The sequence below is a fragment of the Neovison vison genome, chromosome 11 (genome assembly GCF_020171115.1).
Source record: "Neovison vison isolate M4711 chromosome 11, ASM_NN_V1, whole genome shotgun sequence".
Lineage (NCBI taxonomy): Eukaryota > Metazoa > Chordata > Mammalia > Carnivora > Mustelidae > Neogale > Neogale vison.
In genome coordinates this window covers 209,183,010-209,202,589 of record NC_058101.1, presented here as the reverse complement: position 1 = coordinate 209,202,589, position 19,580 = coordinate 209,183,010, and the positions used below count along the sequence as shown (strand labels likewise).

The 19,580-nt window shown below is 43.1% G+C and overlaps 1 pseudogene; it reads left to right on the top strand.

Annotated features, from left to right (window-relative positions):
- The first annotated feature begins 2,341 nt into the window (after nt 1-2,341).
- Nucleotides 2,342-18,373, top strand: LOC122890420 (annotated as a pseudogene).
- Nucleotides 18,374-19,580: the final 1,207 nt, after the last annotated feature.

The following is a 19,580-nucleotide window of genomic DNA, read 5'->3' as shown; positions in this document are numbered from 1 at the left end:
CACTGGGCAGGGAGCCCAACGTGGGGCTCGATCCCAAGATCCTGAGATCATGACCTGAGCCAAAGGCAGACCCTTAATGACCAAACCACCCAGGCCCCTATGTATGTAATTTGTGACACATAACATATATTCTCATGTATATATTCCCTGTGTACACACACACACACCTTTAACTGTTTCTGCCTCCATCCAGCCCCCCGTGTGTGTCTGCCGAGCAGGACTTCAGACCGATGACTCTGATTCTGCTCTGGGACCTCAGGGTTGAGCTCTGCCTCCTTGCCACCTCTCTGTGACCTCCCTCTCTTCCAGCGGAGACAAACCTGGCTCCATCCTCCACGTTTTTGTTAAATCCCAGGAAATCAATAAAGAGGTAATAACTTTTTAAAAAATGTGTGTGTGCTGATTACATTATATTTTATTTAATGATTATTAGTTTATTTGTATTTTATAGGAATCTTCTTGATTCAATCTGGATAATTATACCTTTCTAGAATACTGACTACCTTATGTATATTCTCACATTTATTTACAAACTGATATATTATATATCTATGTAAACAGAAATTGCAAAGGCAATTGTCTATAAAATGCAATTATTTGGATTCAGTAACATATCTAATACCTAAATAAACTCATAATTCAATCACATATAAAGGGGGTTAAAGCCTCAGACACCCACATTCGCCTGTCACTGCCAGGAGTTTGATATTACCAAGGGCAAAGTTACCATAGAATACGCAGCTAAAACAATGCCCGCTTATTAGCTCATAGCCTTCTAGCTCAGAAGCCTCAGGAGACTTCTGCATGGAGAGTGCCACCAGCCCAGCTCAAGGTATGAGCCTGCAAAGGATGCCTGTCCTTGCTCCTTCGGACTGAGGAGAGACCAGTTCTTCTGCTTGTGGGTCTGAGGTCGCCATTCCTTGCTGGCTGCCAGCGGGGTCTCTCCTGGCTCCAGGGGCAGCCCACCTTCCTTGTCACAGGCTCCCTCCATCATCAACCCAAAGGGCAAATTGAGTGTCCCACACACCTCAAGTCTTTCTCCCTTCACCTTCCTCCATCAGCTTGAGGAAATGCTCTGCTTATAAAGGGTTTCCCTGAATAGGTCGGGACCACCTGAGTAATCTCCATTCATTAGGGCCAACTGATTCAGGCCTCTGATTATGTCTGCAAAATCCCTTCACACATGTTAGGATGAAATCTGACTGATAACCAGAGGGCAGTATTCCTTGAAAAATGCAGAGTGACAGAAAACAAGAAGGTCAGAGACAGAGTATTTTTATGGTATTTTGTGAGGTTTCTGTTTCTTCTTTAAACAGGCTGGTTTTCCACATTTCAAGGAATAGATATATTAAAAAAAAGGGAAATCTTATCTAATCATTTTTTGAGATAATTATAATCTTGATAGCAAAATTGGACATGCAAAAAAAAACAGTAAAGGAAATTACAGTCAATTTTGGTAAAGGATGTATGCTTGAATAGAGTATATGTGATGTGAATTCAGTAGTGGTGTGAAAATACAGTATGAACAAGCAGGGTTTATATCAGGGATGCAGGAATGATTCAGCATCAGAGGACCTGTCAACATAATTCACTACATAATTTATTGAGTGATATTAGCCATATGATCATTTCTGTAAAAGCAAAATAACATTCAATAATAACCTGTAGGCAGTCATGACCAAAAAAAAAATCAGACTAAGAATGCAAATGAACCCTTTCAACTGGTACAGGAAATCAACAAAAATATTAAATTTAGGAAGGAACCAGGAGGTCACTGCCACCATACCATCTCAGCATGGAATGAGAAGTCCTTATTAGTGCATTATAGGGAGTGGGGAAGGGCTTAAAGAGTAACAAGGAAAGGGCAATGTTACTATTATTTACAAAAAGATACAATTGCATACACAGTAAGTATAAGAAAATCTCCGCAAGATTTCCGGATACAAATCGGAAAATTCGTATCCCTGTTCTGCCGGTAGAAGACGGTCAGCAGACCTGCAGATGTGTGTTTCCTGTGGATGTATGTGCTTCTTGTTTTCTTTTACATGGTACGTGTTCATCCAGTGCAACCGTTAACCAGAAGAAAGGTGTACTATCAGTTTTAGCTGGAAATCGTGTATTCAAGGAACTATGAGTGTTGTTCATAGCTCTGAAAACTGAGGAATACTTCTAAAAGCTGGAACCATGATGAGTGCCAATGGGCATGTGCAACCACCACGTAGAGAAAGGAACCAGAGGGGCCCTACTGAAGAGAGCCACTAACCGGGGGCGAAGTCTTTATAAGATCCAACAAAGATGAAAATACAGTGTCATAAACAGAAGAGTCATTTATGGAGGCATCATGCGACGAAGTTGGGGTGTCTGTGGAGAGTCCTGGACAAGACTCAGACCTGAGCAGGTGGAGACGAGAAGTGTGCGTTTCCCTCCGATTGGGAACCAGAGGGTTCACAAAGCCGTCATTCCCACCGGGACCCACCCGATGGAGGTAGGACCTCACCACTCTGAGAAGGTGAGAGTGGCATCTAGTACCTCGAAATGACTTCCTGGACAAGGTGGTACCATCCCACTTGGGATGACAAAGGAAATGTCCTTCTGGAAGAGTTTACTTTGATGGTGGTAATTTGGTTCCTTGTTCCAGACACTGCTTGCACTTTGATTATTCAATAAGAGTACATTAAGTGACAACACAGCATTTCACACCAACGATAACAAAATTGAAAATACCACAGGAAGGAAGAAAGAGCCGATATTAGCAACGCAGTAATAAAAGTTCAGAAATAAATCAGACAGCACTAGGACCTTTAAGGAGAAAATTCTAAAAATATATTCTAAAGATGTATAAATCAATATTAATAAATGAGAAGTTCAAAACCAGTATGATAGACTTTCTAACACAATTATTACATTAAACCAATCCAAATCCAATTTGAGATGGGAGAGTTATGGACTTGGAGGAGTTTCTTCTGAAATACATATAGAGGGGCGCCTGGGTGGCTCCGTGGGTTAAGCCTCTGCCTTCAGCTCTGGTCATGATCCCAGGGTCCCGGGATCCAGCCCCACATCGGGCTCTCTGCTCAGCGGGGAGCCTGCTTCCCTTCCTCTCTCTCTGCCTGCCTCTCTGCCTACTTGTGATCTCTGTCAAATGAATAAATAAAATCTTAAAATAAAATAAAATAAAATACATACAGAAATCTGAAGAACCAAATAGAGCCAGGCGGTTTCATAGCAGCCGGCCACGTGCAGGAAGGTAGACTTACAAGGTGCCGAGAGTCATTATTTAACCATAAGCAAGTGAAACAGAGGAGTGCACACAGCACCTTGGGCTCCCTCCTCCCTCTTCTACTTAACAGCTCTAGGACTGTTAGCTGTTGGGCCACAGTTGTCAACTGCCCATGCCTCAGTTTCCCATCTACACCAGGGATTGGAGCCTGCCACAGCCCAGAGCACTGAGCTAGAGTGGGGAGCACAGAGCTGGGGCTCGTCACTGGCTTCATTTCCTGTCTATAGTTTGGTAAAACCACTTAAGCTCCGTAGGCCTCAGTTTCCCTTTCAGACTGAATAACAATGCCATCATTAATCTGTTCACTTGTTCCCAGTTTTACTGAGAAATAATTGACCTCCATCCCTGTATATGGTTAAGATGTATAAAGCAAGAAGGTAGGTTTCCACGTGTTGTGAAATGATCACCACACAAACTTTCGCAGCATCCATCAGCTCATAGAAATACAATAAAAAGAAGAGGGAAAAAATTTCTCCTTGGGATGAGAACACTAAGGACCTGCTCTCTTATTTCCTTTCCTATGTCCCCACCACCAGTGGCAGCTTCTGCCGTCTTGTCCTGCTTCACCCCCCAGGACTTTGTCTTACAGCTGGATGTCTATGTGTTTGTTTGTTTGTTTTTTAAATATTTTATTTATTTATTTGTCAGAGAGAGAGAGATTGAGAGAGATCACAAGCAGGCAGAGCCACAGGCAGAGGCAGAGAGAGAAGCAGGCCCCCCACTGAGCAGAGAGCCCGATGCGGGGCTCGATCTCAGGACCCTGGGATCATGACCTGAGCCGTAGGCAGCGGCTTAACCCACTGAGCCACCCAGGCGTCCCCGTCTATGTGTTTTGACCGCCTTCCTGCATTTCCCTCTGATAACCACAAATCTCCTGTCTTTTTCTGTGAGTCTGTTGAGGTTTTTTTCTTTCTTTCTTTTTTTTAAAAAAAAATTAGATTCCATATACAAATGAGGTTGTACAGTATTTGTTTTTATCTGACTTATTTCACTTAGCATAATTTTTTAAAATATTTTATTTATCTATTTAACGAAGGGAGAGAGAGAGATCAAGCAGGGAGAGTAGGAGAGGGAAAGCAGGTTCCCCACTGAGCTGGGAGCCTGATGCGGGACTCGATCCCAGGACCCCAGGGATCATGATCAGAGCCAAAGGCAGACGCCTAATCTACTAAGCCATCCACGCACCCTGGTGCCTTTTTTTAAATGACAAAAATGAGAGGACTATACACACTCTGTGAAATTTAAATTCTCAGAAGGGGTTTTCTTTTTTTCCTCTTGTTTTTTCTCCCATAAAATGATATTAAGAACCCAAGTACGGTCAGGCTGGATGTGCCGTGAATTAGGAATACTGAGCTCTCATCGTCTGTTCCGGAATGTTCCCTGTAGCTGGCTTGTGCACCAGCCCAGCTCCCGGTTTTGATGTGTTCTCCGGGCGCCTCGCACAAGGGCCGTCCCATCCCACAGAAACACCCTGTTAGACTGTTGGCAACAGAAGCAGGACTGCAGGAGTCGACCCCGGTTTCAGTCACAGCGGTATAAGCTGCTGATAAAACATATGTGAATCTTGGGGCGCCTGGGTGGCTCAGTGGGTTAAGCCGCTGCCTTCGGCTCAGGTCATGATCTCAGGGTCCTGGGATCGAGTCCCGCATCGGGCTCTCTGCTCAGCAGGGAGCCTGCTTCCTCCTCTCTCTCTGCCTGCCTCTGTGCCTGCTGTGATCTCTCTCTGTCAAATAAATAAATAAAATCTTAAAAAAAAAATACGTGAATCCATGCAAAATCCTAGACGAAGTGAGGTGCACACAGCCGCCAAATTGGGCAACAAAATGGACTGTTTTGCCATCATACGTAGCACCGGTGTTTGCCGGGAGGGGGCAACGGTTTCCGTACACAGACTGCGACCAGCTTGGTTGAGGAGGCTGCTCCCTGGACGACTTGGGAGCACCATTTAGATTTGAAAATTGATTATAGTAACTTTCTGGCAGTTGCAGGAAGGTGTGTGGAGAAGTGGGGAGCACAGGCATGTTACACTCACACATGCAGACACAGGGAATATGCAGCACCTGTGAGATCTGGCCACATCCCTCCTGTGACCTCCCGTGATTACAGACTGTCGGGTTTCACCAGCTACGTTCGGAGCCCCTGGGTAGCATCGTTTGGTTCGCTTTCAGAAATGCTTCCTTAGGAATTCAGAATTCGCGCCACAGTCACTTTCTGAGAGGAAGAACCGGTGAAAAGAAGCTGAGGAAGTGTGGGCGGACGGCTTTCTCCCCAGTCCAGGCCCCAAGGCCGACCGAGGCAGTACCGAGGAGACAGAAGTGCAGAGAGCTACCCAGTCTTCGGCTGCCGGGTTTAAAGGTCTCCTGGCTCGAGATCCGTGTCTGACCGGGCTGTCACAGCAGTTACATGTCTCTAAGTGGCGTCTCCTTGTCCGTCTGTGTTCTGTGACGGGGACACAGTTGGCAAACACTTCACTTCCATCCTTCACTCCCCGCGCCCTGCCCTCTCCACCTGCCCCCCACCTGCCTCTCAGCCTGGGGTCCCTGGGAGGGACCTGTGTTTTGAAGGCAAAGATGGTAGCTGGGGAACCAAGAGCAAGACCCGAGAGAAAGGGCGAATTCCCCCTTACCAGTGACGGAGGGACTCCAACAGGTGCGAGGGACCCAAAGGGCAGGGAGGGGACAGGAGAGGACAGGAGGAGGCCAGCAGGAACCTGTTTTCAGGGGAAACAGTGCAATCTGGAGAAGAGCTGTGAGGGGGAGGACAGAGGGGAGGAGGAGGAGTCGGGAAGCTTCTCGGGCGTTCCTGCGGAACCAGCTCTTCGTGGCCGTTTCCTCCCTTACACCATCAGAACCTAAATCAGCACTTGTGTTCAGTGTCAACCCTCTTGGGCAGAGAAGGCAGAACAAAGGGAACCCAGGAGGGTGCTCCTCTGAGATGAAGTCAGCTGTGGCCCAAGCTCCAGGGTGGTGGCCCCTTCTGTGGGAAAACAGCTTCCCCTCGGGGGGGTCTGCAGGTCTCTGAAGAAGAGACCGTCTCGAGGGGCTTGAGGACTTTGCCAGTGTAACCTGTGCATGTCTAAGGTGCAGATGACGCCGCAGAAAGCAGACATAGTACGAATGCTCCTGGTGGTGGAGGGAGATCTGTGACCAAGGCGGGTTCAAGGCCAGGGCTGGGGGCGGGGGACCGGTGGTGGGGGATGGGGAGGGAGGAGGGAGCAGGAGAGCCCCGGCCTCAGCTGACCTCTGAGTTTCTACTATGTCAGCTGTTGGAAAACATAATCCTCACGCCAGAGAGGCCTAATTAGGATGGCCCGTTCTGCTCTCCTAGTAACAAAACCTAACATCGAACAACAAAGCTTAACACTTACATAGTTCTTATGATTTCCTAAACATCCCCTTTCTGTGTTTTACATATTTTAACTCCTAAATCTTTATAATGGTCTTTCTAAAATGCACTGCATTCATTCATTTCACAAGTGGGAGTCGAAGCTGCAAACGGATAGAATCATGAGAGGCTAAAAATGTACAACTGATATGAGAAGAAAGACGGGAAGAGCTCATGAAGTAACATCTGCTTTAGTGACCACTGTTATTGCTTTAAAGGGGGAAATTAATCTGGCGTTCACATGGGGCCATGTGTCCAGGCTTCAGAGAATCTGCATGAACATAGTTTCAGATGGAAACAAGCAGAGTTCCCCGCATAGAAAATTGTGACTGACCAATCAGAGGATTATACTTCAACTGAAGCAGAAGATTAGGAAAGTTCTTACTGATTGGGGCCAGACGGGTCATCGGAGGAAGAAGTATTCAATCTCACGGCGTAATGATTTGGTGCATTTGTTGTGGGTAAACCCTAGCTAGCGGGGAAATGCAAGACTGTGCCGAACGAGGTGACAGGTGACCAACGTACTCAAGAGTCATGCTTTCGAACACCTGAGGACCCATCAGGGGTTTTGAAATTAATTTAGTGGCTTGTGAGCCTCATTCTAAGGTACGGCTTAGACTAGAGCAGAATAGATCAGAGTAGAGAGTACACTCGTCCTTGCCGTCACTGCCAGAGCCCGTGTGCCCGTCCTCTCTGCATCTGTCTCCCGCTCCCAGCCCCGTTTTCAGGTCAACGCGGGCAAGAGGACGCCTTCTGCTTTCCTGTTCTTCTCCAGATGCTTCCACGTCAGCCTTCAAGTTCCACGTCCACATTTCCACTCTCCAAGTACCAGGCAACACAAGGAACATATCAGAAGAACGGGAGCACAGGAGTCATCCCGGAGCCGTTCAGGATTGAACAGCCCGGAGGGCTTTTCCTGCAGCCGGGGGACAGTTTCTTTTTATAAACATACGTCTCATGCCCTGTTGCATGAACTTAGTCTATAATTTAACTCTGTCTCATACTAATAACATTGTTGCTTCTCTTTACAGGGGAATTAGATACATAAACATAGCATTTGGTGCGTCTTCGTCTTCGATGCGTCAGAAGAGGGTTTTGCTGGGAAAGACACCGTCAGAATGAGCAGTCAGACCTCGGCCTCGTCGCGGACATCGGGTCCTGCTGCTCCTTGGTACTGACAGATCTTTCTATCCGGTATTGACAAGGGAGAAGGTATACATCCCAGGGGGTGTTTAACAGAGAAAAATCCCAGTGACTTCTCCTGGTGCCTCTTTAGTTTCTTTGGCAACCACGCACGGGCTGAGGAGCCCGTGCGATCTGTCAGGCTCTGCTGTAACTGTGGAGTTACATAAACTACCTTAATAGACTTCTCCTCCAACAAGCCCGGGAGGTAGGCACGACCCTTACTCCCATTCCACAGGGGGGCCAAGTTGAGGGATTTGACCAAGGACACAGAGCGAGCTAGTGGCCGAGCCAGCGTTGCAACTGGTCCCCTGGCTAGAGATTCCCCATGGGAGACACCAAACCCTGCCTTTCTCTCACAGCTTTGGGAAAAGAGCCACAGGAATGTGATATGTCAGCTTCTGTGGTCAGGGAGCCCATACTGCAGACTGAGCCAGAGTCAGCAGGCCTTTTGCACAACGTGTTCTGCGTTAAAGGCAGGATAAGCTGAAGGTGTATCCTTTGCTCATAACAAGACAGAAGGTAATTAAGTGTCATGCTTTCAGGGTCCCCTTCCGTGCTGCCCTGGGACACACTGACCTTAGTGAATTCCCTTGACAGTGCTTTTCACCACAGGCCTCCACCTCGAGGTGGGGTGGTGCCCTCCCAACCCCTCAGGACTCGGAATGGACCCAGCCCTCAGCAGCTCTCACTGTGACTGACACATCTATTCAGTAAGGCTGGAAGTTACTGTTTTTTTATACAATATTATTTCCAAATAGTATTTTTCAGAAAGTTGCAACACAGTCTTTGTGCATTTTGGGCTTTGCTTCCCAATCATCCAACATTATCCTGCAACAGATAGATTTGCCATGACTACCTCATTTAAAAAAACTCACACCACTGTTTATACGTTAGGGAGTCTTTTCTCTTAAAACTTCACCGTCAGCCCACGCTGAGATGCTTAAAATGGCACGCATCTTAGTCACCGGGGATGTTATTTGTTAAAACTGCATAACTTTAGTTATACTTTCCATCCATTTAGGAAAAAATGTGGAATGCAATTTGCCTACTTTCATACAAAACCATAGTTATGGGAGAGAGTTATTTACAGATTCCGTGGCATTATTCACTACTTTTCACAGAGTCAGAATTCTTTACTCTGCTCAAAGCCATCCCTTTAAAGTTCCAAGGCATAGTGCCTCGAGGACAGATTGTATTTTTGGTACCTGCATGTCTACTTTATATGCTGCTTGTGGTAACTGTAATAAGAAGAAATTAACTCAGAAAATCTTCTCTAATTCCACTGGAGAATGTGGGGTTTTTTTGAAGTTTTTAACAAACATCCAACATTTCTAATCTATAGCAAAGGCATTCTTGAAAGAGCTGCTTCCAGCTCCTCCTCGTTCTAGTTCTTGAGTTGGAATATCACCAAAAGGCTTGTCTGCTAACTTTATTCAAATGAAATCAACCGCTTGTCCAGAGGTAGCCGGGGTGTGGTTCCTTGAGTCTGGAGAGCTGAGACTATGTGTGGTAAGGGACCTGTGACACAGATTTGACCAAATTTTCTTAGGGTTTGTGGTGATGGCAGCACAGCTATACTGTTAGGGTTGCTGCCTGATGCACAGAACAAATCACCGAACTCTTCGGTTAGTGTGACTGTCACTACTGTGTTACAATATAACGACTGAGTTCCTGAATCACAGGAACCCAATTCTGGGTCAGAAGGCAGACACTAAATTTTGAACTTTAAACTGACTGGAGGGGTGAGATGAAAGATTCCTATGATGTTAGAATGGCCAAAATTAGCAAGAAAGGAAATAACATGTGTTGGAGAGGATGTGGAGAAAGGGGAACCCTCTTCCACTGTTGGTGGGAATGCAAGTTGGTGCAGCCTCTTTGGAGAACAGTGTGGAGATTCCTCAAGAAATTAAAAATAGAACTTCCCTATGACCCTGCAATTGCACTCCTGGGTATTTACCCCAAAGACACAGATGTCGTGAAAAGAAGGACCATCTGTACCCCAATGTTTATAGCAGCAATGGCCACGGTCGCCAAACTGTGGAAAGAACCAAGATGCTCTTCAACAGACGAATGGATAAGGAAGATGTGGTCCATATACACTATGGAGTATTATGCCTCCATCAGAAAGGATGAATACCCAACTTTTGTAGCAACAGGGATGGGACTGGAAGAGATTATGCTGAGTGAAATAAGTCAAGCAGAGAGAGTCAATTATCATATGGTTTCACTTATTTGTGGAGCATAACAAATAACATGGAGGACAAGGGGCGTTAGAGAGGAGTAGGGAATTTGGGTAAATTGGAAGGGGAGGTGAACCATGAGAGACTATGGACTCTGAAAAACAATCTGAGGGGTTTGAAGGGGCGGGGAGTGGGAGGTCAGAGTACCAGGTGGTGGGTATTAGAGACGGCACGGCTTGCATGGAGCACTGGGTGTGGTGAAAAAATAATGAATACTGTTACGCTGAAAAAAAAAAAAGATTCCTATGATGTTCTCTGGAATGTTAAAGTGACTTTTAATTATCTACCATCTTCCACTAAGTGCAAGTGTAAAGTATTTTTTAAAAGCATGAATATTTTGACAAGTTGATGTGAGTGGAATATTTGAACCTAATTTGTCAAGAAAAAACAGTTTTAGCCATTTTTAACATCTTTGGCAAAGAACGGATGGTAAAATCACAATTTCAGCCTTAAGTGGCAAATATGACATTTTGATTATCGATTGTGATTTATATAAGGTGGATCAATTACAATTTTACATTTCAGTATTTTAGGTCATAAAACATGTACATTTTGCTAAATTGTATAGGTCCCTATACTCAATGTTAGGCACAGTTGTGGGGTTTTTTTCCATTTTTATTTTATTTTATTTCTTTTCAGTGTACCAGAATTCACTGTTTATGTACCACACCCAGTGCTCCATGCAATACATGTCCTCCATTATACCCACCACCAGACTCACCCAACGCCTCCCTCCTCCAAAACTCTCAGTTTGTTTCTGAGTCCACAGTCTCTCATGGTTCATCTCCCCTCTGATTTCTCCCAACTCCCTTCTCCTTCCATCTCCCAGTGTCCTCCATGTTATTCCTTATTCTCCACAAGTAGGTGAGACCGTATGATAATTGACTCTCTCTGCTTGACTGATTTCACTCAGCATAATCTCTTCTAGTCCCGTCCATGTTGCTACAAAAGTTGGGTATTCATCCTTTCTGATGGAAGCATCATAACTCCATAGTGTATATGGACCACATCTTCCTTATCCATTCGTCCGTTGAAGGGCATCTTGGTTCTTTCCACAGTTTGGCGACCGTGGCCATTGCTGCTATGAACACTGGGGTACAGATGACCCTTCTTTTCACTACATCTGTATCTTTGTGATAAATACTCAGTAGTGCAATAGCAGGGTCATAGGGAAACTCTCTTTTTGATTTCTTAAGGAACCTACATACTGTTTTCCTGAGTGACTGTACCAGCTTGCATTCCCACCAACAGTGTAAGAGACTTCCCCTTTCTCCACATCCTCTCCAACATTTGTTGTTTCCTGTCTTGTTCATTTTGGCTGTTCTAACTGGAGTAAGGTGGTATCTCAATGTGGTTGAATAAATCAAACTAAATAGGGCAGATTCTTAAGTAACTCTGTAAATACCAGAGAGAATGAAGTCAGCAAGGATCCAAAACCATGGATTTGCCAAGAACTTCCTTCCCAGAGAATTACCAGATCTGTAGGGCATACAAACAGCGAAGATGACAATTCCGATAACAACAGTTGTAGATACATCTCCACTCAGCCCCCATGGCCCTTGCATATGAAATGTAAATGAGGAAATCAATAAAGATAGAAAACCCACTACTGTTGGCTTACAAGGACTAAGAATTATTGAGCATTGTAAATGTCACTTATTTTGCTAAACATCAAATAAGAACAAGGACAAATTGTTTTTTTTTTTTATCAAAAAACAATACCTTGATATTAATTGACTACAGGTCATTCATCTATATACTCAGCCAACAGTTTTTCTTTTGTGCTTCGCAAGAGTTGGGTGCAGTGCTAGGGATAGGACAATAAATAAGCCAAAAAGATTCTTACTTATTTTGTTCTTTGGGTATATTTGCTTTATTACTGAAAATGTGAAGCCATATTAGTCTTCTTGGCAGGAAGGAAATGCAAGGTGCCGAGCTGAGCCAGCTCACGGCTTTGATGACACATGTCTTCTGTCTTGGAATCTCCTGTTTCTCTTCTCTTCCATGGGATCTCTGCCGACACCATTACCCTTGTCACCTTCGTCAGACCCTCAGCTTTCTCCTTCATGAACATTGGTGAACATCAGTGCTGTGGTTCTCCCTCACTTTTCCTCTACTCTCTAAGCTGGATCCATTCATATAGCATAACAATTTTTCAACATTTCTATCCTAAGTATGTCTATATAATCTTCAGACTTGTCTATTTTTAAAAATTCAGGATTTCATAACCAGAGGGTGCTTGGTCTTATCAGTCATTTTTTTTTTTAAAGTTGTTGATCTTTTAGGCTGTATAGCACTTTATTGGTTTATTTATTTTTAAAGATTTTATTTATTTATTTGACAGAGATCACTAGTAGGCAGAGAGGCAGAGAGAGAGGGGGAAGCAGGCTCCCCACCAAGCAGAGAGTCTGATGCGGGGCTCGATCTCAGGACCCTGAGATCATGACCTGAGCTGAAGGCAGAGGCTTAACCCACTGAGCCACCCAGGTGCCCCTTATCAGTCATTTTTGTATAAAGACCCAGATAGTAAGTAACTCAGGTGTTTGGGTTTGCATATTATCTCTTTAACATATCTTATCTCTTTAAATATGTGAAAGAAAGTTTAGCAGAAGGATCAGACTATGATGATCTGCCAGTGATATCTGGCCTGTAGGATAATATATGTCCAGCTCTGATCTAAATCAACATCGCAAAATCGATATGAAGTTTCTAAGATAATATTACAAACATAGATTTTCAGATTCTGAATCTTCATATACACTCCTTCCTAAATGTATCCTGCCTGAGATCCCCCGGAGACTGGATTTTCTCTACGCCCATTCCATTTCCAGAGAGTTTCTTGGTACTGCTTTGGCTGGCACAGTGCTAAGTATTCTCCATGTGTTTTCCTCATCCTGGATGCACAGAGATTTCCAGCTTTCCTTGTAGGTAGGTTGGGATCATGGAAGTAAGTGATTTCTGAGCAAAGGGATATAAGATAGATGCACTTTCTGGACTTGGGCTTTATAAAAACAGAAAACATGTTCTTTTAGTTTCTCTCTTGAACTTTTTTGGAGACCTTAGAGGCAATGTATTTAAGACACTAGCATGGCACATGGAAAGAGACTGCCTCTCATTAACCACGTAGACGACAGGCATTCCGAAGTATCTTCCTGGATGAAACTTGCTATGAGGTAATCTGTTATTTACATCACTGCCGCTTAGATTTCAGGGCCGTTTGTGTTACAGCAGCATTGCCTAACGCATCATGCATAAACTGATTATAAACCCCGGCCCACGATAATGAAACCACCTGTCCATCTTTCCTTGCAAAATTGCCTCATTTTCCACCTCAGTACAATGCATCATGTTGCACATTCTGCCTGATGTGTCCAATCTAGTCCTCGTACCATGTTCCTGGCCACCCAATAATATAGCTGTCAACTTAACAGTCTTTCCATTTATCGAGCTATCTAACTCTGATTGATGAATAATAGTACTTATCCGTCAAAGAAGACACGAACGCTCCAGGCATCTTTTTTCCTTTTGATGAAAAACAAAACAGTTTCTATTTTCTAATTTCAGAAACAGCTAGACTAAGAAATGAAGAGATTCTCCTGCTCCAAGATCTAGAAATATGGTGGGAGGCAGGGAGCATGCTAAAACACAAAGGTATAACAGAAACAAAAGAGGAATTTCCTAGTGGCTTTCATGGAGAGGGGATTTAAAACAAGAGCAGTAAATTTGCAAGGTGACTCCTAGGCCTCCTGGTAGGATGGTGACAGGGACAGGAGCCAGAAGCACCAGGGTCTCAAGATGCAAGGACACTTCAAGATAAATGAACCATAGAAAGCATGAACGAGAGACAGCATAAATGAAGTAACAATGACACAAAACACATTATGTTTCAAGCAAAAGAAATAAATTTAAAAAACATTCCAGACACATTAAAATTAAAAGACACATAAACTCAGGTGGGGAGGAGGGTGAAGAAGTTATAAGACAAACAAAGAAGGCAGAGTATCTAAATGAAGCTGATCTTGATTGGCAAAGGTTTCACGTAAATAATAGAGGAGAGAAGGTATTAGTAAGCCATTTAACAATTTAGTACATCTGCAGTATACCAGGAGAATATAATTCCCAACCATGATCCAATATGTAATTATTCAAAACCCAAAATATTACAAATATCTTCAGACAAAATTAAGAAAGACAATTTATAATTTTTGAAAGAACAATTCAAGAATGAAGTTGCATGAGAACATGTTGCCTAGTAAGAAGACTTTTAAATTAATAATTCATTAATTAAAATATTAAATTTTAGGAAATACAAATAATTATTCACTGTTTAGATAAACACAAATGTAAAGAAAATAAGAGTAATAAAAGTAAAAATGAGGAGACTTTTTTTTTCAGATAGTGTAGTATAAATGTGCTTGTATGGGGTGTAAAGATGGTAGGTGTTTCTAATGACCAAGTACTCTTCAGGAGGGTTATAGAAATAAGGATCAAATTTAGACTGCTATTCAGGACCAAACTGACCATCTAATGGTACCTAGGATGATTTCTCTACTGACAACAACTATGCTGGGGGAAAAAAAGAAAGAAAGGAAGGAAGGAAGGAAGGAAAGAAAAAAATTAAATCTACCTGAAACAAAACTGTGACATTTAGCATATTAGATAATAGAGACATTGAAAGCTATAATGAATGGGTACATTTAAAATTATGAAAGATATAAAAGAAAACATGCTAGAAATATGTAAAGAAAGGGCATCTGGAAAGTACTTGAAAGTGGAGAGCTGTGGAGTGATGTTCTGGAAGCCCAAAGAGATGAGTTCAGTATTTGGGGCTTTTTTGTCCCTAAGAGATATCATTTCAGACATTTGCAAACAGGGTAGCTGAGAGGATGTGCATGGTTTTTTGTTTTTTTTTTTCTTCTTCTTCTTCTTTTTTTTTTTTTTTTTTAGATTTTATTTATTTATTTGACAGAGAGAGACCACAAGTAGGCAGATAGGCAGGCAGAGAGAGAGGAAGGGAAGCAGGCTCACCGCCGAGCAGAGAGCCCGATGCGGGACTTGATCCCAGGACCCCGAGATCACGACCCGAGCCGAAGGCAGCGGTTCAACCCACTGAGCCACCCAGGCGCCACTGTGCATGGTTTTTGACAGACTCATGGAACCTAACCAAAACTCGGGTTTGTAATCTGCCGAGAAGCAGTTACTTGGGCTTCTTATTGGGCTTCCATAGGGCGGTGCCCCAGAGCAGGGTGCACTGGCCATCTGTCTTCCCAAGGACGAGGCCCAGATGGGAATAGGTGTGATCCCTGGTTTGTTCATGGTGTTTGGATATAGTTTATAACCCAGATTTTTGTCAGAAGAGAAGGTACATCTATTCTGGAGGCTATTGTATTTGTGGATTTCTGTCTTTCATCAGATTAAAGAAAATTTTTGCTACTATTTCTTCCAAAGACTTTTCCAATCCATTTTTTTCTTCTGCCTGGTAATTCTATCTACATGTATATTTGACCACTTCATATAAGCAAACAGGTCCCCAGTGTTACATTTATATATATATTTAAATCTTTATTTTTTTTCCTATTGCTTACTTTTGAAAATTTCTATCCACCTATTTGATCTGTTCTCAAGTTCATTTATTCTTTTCTCCGTCATCTCCCTTTTGCTGTTAAGTCCACCTCTTGTATGTTTTTCTAAAAAATCCAGATGCTACAAGTTTTCAGTTCTATTACTCTGCTGAGATTTCATATATCTTCATTGAAAGCACATTCTGTTTTACTTCATTTAGTGTAACTATAATGACCTCTTTAATACCATTTTTTAATATCCTAGTTTTAATATCTGGGTTATTTTGAGCTGAGTTTTGGCACATTTTATTATCTATGGAAAATACACTACATTTTCTTAGTTCTTTGTATGCCTTACAATCTTAGATTCTATCTCAGACATTGTGAATGGTAAATCATGAGGATCCCATCTTCTGCTATTTTTTCCCTTATGCACACTGTCTTTTGTTGTAACAAGTGATGACCCTGGCTTGACTTGGGCTGAAAAGCTGGGTGGCATCTCCAGTCCCCATTGAGATCTGCCCTCAGTTGCCCTGCTTTTGTCTTTCACACATACATTTATCTGTGGTCAGTGACATGGGCATCCTCACTCTTTATCTTTCACACATAGGACTTCAGCAGTCCCTCCAGCACTCTTGGATTCTCCAGCATCAGTTCTCCAAGACCACTGTACATCTGACCACATACATACCACCTACTAGTTCTCTTGCCAACTTACAACAAGATGCTCAGAGATGCATGCCCTTAAAAAGGAACTTATCTTCACCTCTCTGTTCTAAATACGCACTAGTCATCCATCTCCTGATTCTATTCATTGTCCTATACTTCCAGGTGGCTACCCGTAATCAGTCCAGATTTTGTCATTGATTTGTATGAAGGATTCAGTCTGGATGGGTCTCACTCTATCACCTCTCATGGTATAATTTTAAAATGGGAGTAATGAAAGTCAGAAAAGCTCAACAATATATTCAGCATCCCCAAGCTCTTCAACAGCAGACACAATTAAAACCCCCAATGCTCTCTAAACCATATTTTGCTTCTTTGGTCTCAAAATTAGTTATGTAAAGCAATAAAGACTTGCCATGCTTTAAGAATTTCTGTATAAATAATTTGGCATAAGAGGTATGTGTGCTTTTTAAGGGGCATTACCCTTCCTTCTACTCAAGGTAGTTACAGAGGAGAAAGGGTAACTGCCCCCTTTTTAACTATAGTGTTGATAAATGTTCAGTGGCTTAATTCTTCACTTTTTATAATTTTTAAAAATGCTTCTACATTTGCCATAATATATTTTGAGAGTGGGAGTTAAGAGACTGAGAGAAGAGGCTGGAACACCCATCATCACCCATGGAGAAACCCTACCTCACCTATGGAGAAACCCTACCCATGGAGAAACCTTCACCCCTCAGTGAAGACTATATCAGTCTCTGCTGATTAGTAGATAGTTGCAGAAGTTAATTATTTACAGCTCTGGGTTGAGATCCAGTTTCTCAAGGCTTTAAATTAAGTGCAAATTCAACTGTGCTGGATGGATGGTTTAACATCAGGAGAGTTGCCTCCTCCTTGAAGGGGCCCTGACCAGAGTTCCAGATGCCAAAAACCCTTGACATCTGCAAGAGGAAGAAGTGTTCAGGAGGCATGTGAGTGGCTATTCTTCCACTTCGGTGACCACTTCCTGGATGACCTCCTGCCCCAAGAGGACATCATTTACCCCCAATATATCATCCCGTTGGCACAGAAGCTTTCCAGCTGTTGGCAACAATCAAAGCAGACCTATGGGAAGAAATAGTTTCAGGTAGCTCCTGGCTTAGCACTTCTGAGCTAAACACTCCATATCCTGGAGAAACTAGCCCAGAACACTGATATCAAACTAAGTTGTGAGTAGGTGACTATCACATTCTTGTGAGATACCTGGTGTGCTACCCATGAGACATTACAGGTGAGCTAGCCCTACACTCACACTGTCATGGCCAGCTGGAGCTGGTCCCTGAGGGCTTCATCTCTATGTCTCCGATGAAGCAGACCACACCAGTGAAGGCTGAATCTAGGGCACATCTTCAACCACCTGCTGATCTGGATTCCCACCTAAGAAGCTGGTGAATGCAGCACCTGGATGGCTCATGGTTCTTACTCAGTCTTAAACAGCATCTTCCAACGCTCTCTCATCTGGTGCTAGTGTGTTTGGGTGGTGTCAGTATGAGGACCAGAGCCTGGGGGAGACAGCTTCCCTGAAGATCATCTGCCAGCCCACACAACTTCTGAATGTCTGTAGCCATTCCGGCCCTGTTTGTGTGTGGGCGTGGTGAGAGGATAGGTGTTGTGCTTGGGGAGTGGTGACTATCCCAGTGGTTTGATGCCAAAGGCTGCTGCAGATGCATTGACCTGAACATGCCTCATAGCTTATGATGGCAGAGTGGTGGTTTTTGGGATTATTGGGAAAGATACTCCAATCACTGTGTTTGGATGTACACAAATAAGGCTAGTGGGTTAAACCTTATTAGAGAGTAACACCATTATTGACCACAATTATTGCTTCCCATCCCTGCACTGCATTCAGAGTGTGTACAAGATCTTGAATGGCTTACAATAAGAAAATCACTTGAAGATCTGTGTAGAGCTGGTTTATTTGGGTGGACAAACCGGGTTGTTTGGAACACATTACCTGTGTGGATACTTCCATCAGATTAGCTACAGCCAACCTGAGTGTTGATACAATCTTCAGGTAATCCTCTGAGTGGCTTCCTGGAGCCAGTGTGGGAGCACATTTCTACACCAGGCCAGGCTAACTACGGAGACAAAAGACCCAACACAGCCTGTGGGCAGTTGTCCATATTGGTGAAAGTCAAGTTATCATTCAAAAAACCCCAAGCGGAGAAAGCATGGATTATTAGTTTGGATTATATCCCCAGCACATACAGCGGACTTTCCAGACTTTATTAAATCTCCTTCAGTAAATGATAAAACCACACTGCATTCCAGGTTAATGTACCAGCTAATGTTGATGGCACTCTAGAAGCTTGTTGGGGGATAATGGCAAGGTCTTAACTTGAATTATCAATTTCCACTTTTCAAAACATTTTTAATTCTCTTTATCTTCATTTATTATTACTGTAACCCTAGAGTGTAGACAGGCCAGTTTAATAGAGAAGAGCTTCCTAGCAGCTTGCCCAAAGTCATACACTCAGGGGACATGCATAACAGGGATGGCAACGCCACTTAACCTGTGTTGATCATCATCTACACAGCAAGCACTGTACAATCCACTTTACCATCTCCCCATTCCCAGCTCTTCTCTTTTTCCATTAGACCAGACTGTGCTGCGAGTAAAAAGAAGTGTTTGTAGATTGATCACAAGCGAATAACCCACCTGTAAACAATTAATGTAAATATATTATTATTAGTTAGTTCTTAGCTATCAAAAATCTACTCAGACATTTGTAAAATGTCTCTGAGAAGGGATATTCACAGCCGTTATAGGGGAGAATCAAGTTCATATTTCTTAAGGTAGAATTTGGAACAAGTGACAAATATGAGCAGATATTTCCTCCTGTGGTAGAAATATTTCCAATATTTCCAACCACAAACGATGCAGTGTGAGTTTCTGGCCAAAATAGGAGAAAATACCTTCTTCTTCCATATTCATTTTCTACTTCTGCAAATAAAACCTCAGATAACCCCACAATTTTTTTTAAAATAGTGGGAGTTGAGGCAATAATTTTAGTGTTGGGGTCCGCTAAAACGTGCACCTATGGAAATAAAATAAAGTATCCACTGTGCTTGCCATATTACCTGGCATATGTCTACACTAATTTCAGGCACTAAGACATTTATCAGGTGACATATGTGTTGTGCAGAACTCAATTATTGCTTCCCCATGGAATGTAGTGATTTAAGAAGCTTCCCTATCAATAGGCTTTAGGTGGATAAATTGGA